The following is a 7,987-nucleotide window of genomic DNA, read 5'->3' on the forward strand; positions in this document are numbered from 1 at the left end:
TTGGACTGTTTTTTTCTGTTTGATAATGCGACAATCGTAGCTTTCTTTTTGTCCGTGGCTCATTTGTTCCAACATTCCTCCCATGTTTACATTGGCCATGGTGGCCGTTTTTGTTTAGTATCTCCGCTCCAAGGACAGATTGTATTCAGACTGAAACTCAGTCAAAATGGAAACAAACCAAGACCACGTTGAAAGATGGGTCAGAAAGCAGGTCCTGGACTAAGGTGCACTTGGGTGTATTCAGACAGAGAATTTGTTCTGGATTATCCGGGGAAATTAACTCTGGTTCACTTAATTTGGACCAAATGCATCCAGTCTGAATACAACCCTAATACAAGTGTTCATGTTTTATAAACTGAAGCCATTCACAGGATCAAGACACCGGCTCAGTTGTCATCTTCAGGTTTGGTGTGATGTTGAACATACTTTAGATCCAAAAATAGACATTTAAAGTTGGGTTCAGAGATGTCACTGTGGTTGTCAGATGGTAATACTTCTAATCTCTAATAAATAAAAAAATAAAGCTGATCTGAATCTGACGGGGGCTGTTCTCTGGACCTTCTTATTCAGAGACAAATCCACCCTAAAGACTAAATGTGTTTCACGTGGGGATCAGAGATGCTTTGAACAGCTTCATTGCTGAACTAAAAACGAGTATGAAATCAGTGATTTGTTGCTTTAATGAGCTCCTGCTGTGTGAGTATTTCATTGACCGTTGGGATTCTTAGAGATGAGGCAGAGCAATCAAACAATTTCACAGGTCATTTCTCACACATCATGCATTTGGCAGCCCTATAAAGTGGGATTTAACCAAGGGCAGGACATGGAAGGGTGAAGACGTCCCTGCAGGATCTATGTCTCTAAGACCTCCTAAGTGTTTAGAAAAAGAAAAAAAGGACTGTTGGTCTCCTGAGCAAAAGAAACGTCCTAACCCTTTTCAGGGTTTCTGCATTGACTGTTTAGCACAAGATTTAAAATAAAACAAAAACTTTTTATATTTATATAAAATTTTAATTTTTCTGTCAAACTCCTTTTGATTTCCAAAAACTAATTTTAAAGTTTCAGTGGGGCAACATAAAATACACCTGTCCACAACGTCAAACAGTCACACTTCAAACTCCACTATGACCAAGATCAAATAGCTGTCTAAGGACACCAGAAACCAAATGGTTGACCTGCACCAGGCTGGAAAGACTGAATCTGAAATAGGTAAGCAGCTTGGTGTGAAGAAATCAACTGTGGGAGCAATTATTAGGAAATGGAAGACATACAAGACCACTGATAACCTCCCTCCATCTGGGGCCAAAGTAACGAAGGCCACCATCAGTAACACACCACGCCGGCAGGACTCAAACCCTACAGTGGCGGACGTGTCCCCCTGCTAAAGCCAGTACATGTGCAGGCTTGTCTAAAGTTTGCCAGAGCGAGGTAGTTGCTGATGATGATAATGATAATAACGATGATGAAGAAGAAGCTGATGATGAGGATGGGGATTTAATAATGATGAAGAAGATGATGAGAGCGCAGTGCTAGGAACAGCTAAGATACTGCAGAGGACCCTCAAGCTCCCAGGCGTCTGGTAGAGGACCCGAGTTTGGGAGAGGAATCAACCAAAGCGGCTTTTTTTTGTCAAAACGTTTGCCCACCCCTGTATATTCTTGATGCCTAAGAGGCGAGAGTTTCCCTATGTATCTAAAATGTAATAGTTTATATTTCAGGGTAAAAAAAAAGACTATAAATAAAAGTCTATATTTCAGTGTGGGCTACACGGTGGAACAGTGGTTAACGCTCTTGCCTCACAGCAAGAAGGCCCCTGGTTCAAGTCCTGGCTGGGGGACTTGAACCAGAACATCAATGTGGGACCCCTCTGTGTGGAGTTTGCATGTTGCATGAGTGAATGGATGTGTGATTGTGGCCCTGCAACAGACTAGCGACCTGTCCAGGGTTTCCCCTGCCTTCACCCACAAGTGGCCAGGATAGGCTCCAGCAGCCCCCTGACCCCGAAAGGGAAAAACGGAAGAAGATGAATGTAGTGTTACCTAACTTTTCAACATGACCCTTGAAACTAGGTGTCTGTGATCCTCCCCCCAGGTATTTAAATTCCTTAACAGTTTTTTTAAACAATTATTAACATTAATTTCTTTGGAATTATTTCTTTATTATTATTTCTTTACAATTATTACAATCTTTATTCACAAACAGAAGAGCAGTGGCCCTAAAATTGACCCTTGTGGGTCTCCCAGTGTGAATGCTAGGGATGGTGATAGTGTGCCTTTCACTCAGACACACTGGTTACTGCTTACGTAATAATGTATCCGTTTTTTTACGCTTACAAACAGATAATAATTTCTTAAATGACATAACAGCACTTCATGGTTTACTAAGTCAAAGGCCTTTGATAAATCAAGAAAGGCAGCTCCCACCACTCCGCCATGATCTAGACTGATTCTTGCCAAAACACAGCCCTACTGACCCCCTGTAACCTTTGTGCTTTCCTAAGCACTTTAAGCGGGAGCGGGGTTCAAACCGCAGCCTGAGCCACTGGGTCAAACTTAACCTCAGTGAAATTTAACTTTAAAATATGTTTTGAAATCATACAAATTTGGGTTTAAAGGACAAAGTAAGCCAAATTGTCAATTTGCACAATAAAAAATTAGTTATTTAATACATGATTTCTTTATGGTAATGATAAAAACCAAAATGTTCTATTAATGAAACAGCTTCACAGTTTTCTCCCAGTATCTTTGCCAGCCTCTACACTCCTTTCTCTTGTGATCAGACTTTGTCCTGAAAGAGTAGATGTTAAACAGGTAAAATATGCTGTAAATAGTTACATTTTTAACCCTTGTGCTATCCTAGGCACTTTAGCATTGGGAGTTGGGTCATCTAGACCCACTAGACAGTGCTCTGAACCTTTTTTCTTCAATGGTTTGTGATCTTCACTGGTGTCCATGGATTACATGAAATCTTTCCACCTTTATCCACCTTTGTTACGGTAGGACTAACACGACAATGTAAGGGTGGGGTCATCTAAGATAGCACAAGGGTTAAAACCTTACATTGAATGGAAATCACAAGCATTAACCCGAATCTACATAATAACAATAAAAAACATTGTATAAAAAACATCTTCCAGTTTTGTGGTATCTTTTTTTATCAGCTTTAATTTGTTTTTTTATTGTTGCTTTTGCCTCTTTTCAGTGTTCTTGAAATATCGAAAAGGATTTTTAGTTTTAAGATGTACGAACAATTTGTTGAAAAAATGAAGACATACAAAATGTCTCACACACATAAAAAATGCACAAAAACAGAGATAGTGGGCTTTACCAAGAGACAAAAAAACCCTCAAAAACTATACTTACAAAAGAAGCCTCAAAAACACAGAATCTCCACTTTCTGTCAGTCAGTTCTGCTGGTAAAATTTAAAGACACATAAAACCAAAACATTTTTTTCAGTTTTAAAGATCTTTCTTTGGTTTCTCCTCTAAATATGAACAAATTGTTTTGTTAATGTAAACTTTGGCAAAACTAAAATAACTGGGATTTTGTTTAGATGAAGAAATGATAAACAATGCACAGCCTTCCAGCTTGATGGTGTAACCCCTAGGATTGACCAGCAGGGAGCAGGAAGCATGAAGAGAAGGGATTTGGGGAGAAGACAGCACTGCAGCACCTAAAATAAATAAATAAATAAACAATCACAAGTTTATCCCGCTTCTCCTCTTGAAACAGAATATCTTTTTTCGGCTTTTGTTCCTATTCTGCAAAAAAGAGGCCACCCAGGCAGGTATCTAGCTACAGCCTTACCTGGGCTGGAGCCGCCATCAGTGTGTGAATGTGTGAGTGAATGGGTCTGTGACTGTAAAGCGCTTTGTCCTTGTAGGAAGAAAGGCGCTATACAAGTATACGCCATTTACCTCTAAACTTTGCATCCCTGCAAAGGTTCTGAGAACATTAATCAGCGACCGACTGAAGATGTTTGAAGGTTTAAACTGTATTTGAACAAATTTTCAATCAGGTGTCAAAACAGATGACAGAAGTGTTACTGCTGCTCCAAAGGTCTTCAACGATCCTATTCAAGATCCCAATCTTTTATTATTTATTGAACTTGTCCCATTAACTATGCAAATAGATCATAGCCGAGGCCCTTTAGTGGTGGACAGATGTTACTACTACAATAAGAGGCCATGGAGATTCTGACACACTTTATGTAATTACTGCAAACCCCTTTTTCTATTGGATAAGGTTTTTCATTTTTATAAATTAGAGTATTTTATTTATTGTTGAATCAGATGGAGGATGAATGGAGAGTGCAGTATTAGAGAAGGGGGAGTAGAAGGGTACAAGAAAAAGGAAAAATTAGGGCTCAAAGGAGGGGGTAGAGTTACAAAAAGAGCCAACAAGTTGCTGGAGATTTATCATAGTAACTTTAACATGTAGTAGGGTGAGATTGTAGTTGGTTTATTTCAAGCAAAAAAATAAAAATACAATCAAATAAGAGAAAAGAAGACAAACAAACAATTATTTAAAAAAAACACGCAAAGAAAGTCGAGCTTATGGTCAGATATAATGTCCTGGATCAGCTGACCCTTGTTCGAGAGTGAACAGATGTTGATGAGGCCAAAGTCGACTTTTGCAGAGTTTTGGCACACAGCGCAGTGAAGTGCAGCTGGGTGCCGCGGTGAACGTACCTCCGGCATTGCAGGAGTGGAGAGCGTGTCCGGGAGTAGAGCAGAAACGGCAGAGCTAAGTGGGAGAAGCTCTGATACTGGATTAGCCCTGCCGTGGGTCGGTAGATGAGCCATAGTAGTGCCCAGGTAAGGGCCGCCCACACAAATACCTTACACGGGATCATCACTGAGGGTTGATTGAAGATCGTTGGAGATCGTGACAGGTAGCTCCGAGTGGGTTAGTCCACATCAGCTATTGTTGAATGCAATAGCACAACTTTGTTGAAGTTGTCCAAATGAAACAGGCATGTGTACTGTATTACAGATTGAGTCTTCCAGCCTGAAGCAGGTCAACAATCAGGTTCCTGGTGTCCTTAGACAGCTCCTTGGTCTTTAGTGGAGTTTGGAGTGTGACTGTCTGAGGTTGTGGTTAGGTGTTTGTCTATAGATCAGTGTTTTTCAACCAGTGTGCCGCGGCACACTAGTGTGCCGTGGGAGATGGTCAAGTGTGCCGTGGAAAATTGCCCTCATTAACTGATCTAAAAGCATTTCCCATCTCCAGGAAATCAGCTCTTTGTTCATCCAAACAGGTCCTGATAAAACACTGAGTAGTTAGGAATATAAACGATCATAAAATACGTTTTTCTTTGTGTTTATTTGATTCTATTAAAGACATTATGATAAGAATGACGGTAACGCGAAATAGCTGCAGCTCCGGCTGTATTTGGGAAAAGTCCCGTCCCTTTGACTGTCTCCACGACTCCACCAATCATTCTTGAAGGCTTAATCACATGTCATCAGTCTGACCAATCAGAAGTGGTTAAAGTCTTCACTTCCTTGTTCCAATTTAGCTCATAACTCAGTCAGTTCCGACAAAAATACCAGCTAAAGCTCGTCTTTAGCAGTGTAGCTTTCCACAGAATCCGGTATCAGACCGTGGAACAAGTGAACAAAACCATGAAGCTCAGAGACGCGAGTCTTTCTGCCGTTTTCTCGCAGTTTTCACACTACATCTCCCATGATACATTGGCTTAAAGGGACAGCGTCTTGAAAACACAACGAACATACAGTTTGTATGTAACTTAACTTTTATTACATCTTTTAGAAAAACATCTGCAACTTCCTGCTTTTTCTGCCACAATTATCACAAAAATGCACGTCAGATTGCCGGGGGGGGGGGGGGGGGGGGGGGGGGGGGCTGTAGATCAAAACAGACTATGAGTTTCTGCTTTTTTTTTTTTCTTTTTGGGATGCTGGTGTGCCGCGGGATTTTTGTCAAGGTTAAAGTGTGCCGTGGCTCAAAAAAGGTTGAAAAACACTGCTATAGATAACCAGTTCAAACAGGTGACATTAATACAGGTAATAGGTGGAGGACAGAGGATCCTCTACAGAAGAAGTTACAGGTCTGTGAGAGACAGAAATCTAGCTTGTTTATAGGAGACCAAATACTTATTTTCCGCCATAATTTACAAATAAATTCTTGAAAAATCAGACCATTTGATTTTTTTATTATGTTGTCTCTCATATGTGCGGTTTACCTATGATGGAAATTACAGGCTTCTCTCATCTTTTAAAGTGGGGAACTTATAGAATGACTAAATACTTTATTGCTTTTTTATTTTCTTAAAAATTAAAGTTTAGTATCAAATACAGAAATCTATACCCAGTTTGTTGATAGAACATAGAACAGAATCTTAACTGTTAAAATCTGCTCTGTCCAAAACATTTCTCAGCATTTGCTTGTTTCCTCAGCTACTGGATAGGGCATAAAAAAAGAAAAACATTTATGAATACAGCTAATTTCCAATCTACTGATTGTCTTTTGATGCTGTTAATGCTCAGTGATTTCGCATGTGTGAGCAGAGGGAGGTGTTTGGGTGGATGAGGAGAAGTGCTGTGCGTAAAGTCAGAGAGAAAACAGCCACTTGTCTTCTCCAGTTTGGGGCATCCAGATGGGAAGTAATTTTTTATTCGTCTTGCGGTGGCTCCTCACATCTGTCGCCGCAGATGCCTAATGAATACAGAAGCAAGCCAAGCTGTCACCTCATTAATACTGAAGCGGCGCGGGGAGCATGGCCGACCCTGCTTCCTCTTATTGCCACCACCCTCCACATCCCACGGTGGTGCTATGTCCTGTGGGCCAAGCATCAGCAGCTGGCGCTTCACAGGAAGGACAATGCAGCACTTTGTCGAGATCTGTGTGCAAATAAATCTCCTTCTTGGTCTTAACTGCTGATGGTTCCACTCTGCAGCTTCAGACAGGTGACAACGATGTACGTGTTACTTAAAGTGAGGTACCTAACTCAATTCACTGCTGCTGGGAGATGGCTTCAGTGGTTTACAGTCAGCAGTTGAGGCTGAATGAAGCAGAGCCATCCCATCATCAAAAGTTGGAGTCACTTGTGAGATTCCTTTCAAGGTCACCTTGGATTACATTTTATTTTTCCCAAAAAAGTAGAATGTCAGAAAGTGTTTTTAAAAACCATGTTCAACTTTATGATGTTAGAGTGGGAACATCAGAGCAGAAATATCAACCATGCTTTCCCAAATGAAGTACTATGGTCACTATTATCCACAACATTATAAAGGCCCCAAATCCTGAAATCCTTAACCCTTTTGGTACTTTTCACACACTTTCCATTTTGGGACCCATCTGATAAAATTTAGCTTTCTTTATCATCATCATCACCATTATAATTAGCTTCATCCTCATTATCATCATCCTCCTCATCTTCTTCATCTTTATTCATAGAGCGTTTTCAGATATTAAAAATTGGGGGGGGGGGGGGGGGGGGAGCCGTAAATTAAAACTAAGCATAATAAAGAAAATAAAAAACCTGTTGAAAACATATGTAATGAAAAGGCGATTAAAAACATAACAAAAACTAGAAGGTAAAAACCTAAAACACAATAAAAACCTAAAATGTAAAATAAAAGCAAAACCTTCTGTGTGACCAAATGGTTGGCTAGAAAAATTAGTCTTTAGTCAAATCTTAAAAATGCACAGCGAAGACGCTTGTCTAAGCTTTAGCGGCAAAGCCTTCCAAAGCTTCAGAGCACAGATAGAAACAGCTCGTTCACTTCCTTGTAGACCTCTGTACCTTCAGGAGAAGCTGATCAGCTGGCCTGAGACACCAGTGCTGCAGTTTAGGGAAAGAGAAGCTCAGCAACGTAAGGCTGGTCCAGACCCCTTAAAGATTGAAAAAACAAAGAAAAGATCCTTAAACCTTGTTTCCATTGAGCAGTTTGGTTCTGTCCAGTCTGGTTTAGAATGGTAAAGGCAACGTAGGTGTTCATTTTCCCTTGAAGTTGGATTG

Source organism: Oryzias latipes, chromosome 10 (assembly GCF_053564925.1).
Source record: "Oryzias latipes strain Hd-rR chromosome 10, Olatipes_Hd-rR_3.1".
Classification (NCBI taxonomy): Eukaryota; Metazoa; Chordata; class Actinopteri; order Beloniformes; family Adrianichthyidae; genus Oryzias; species Oryzias latipes.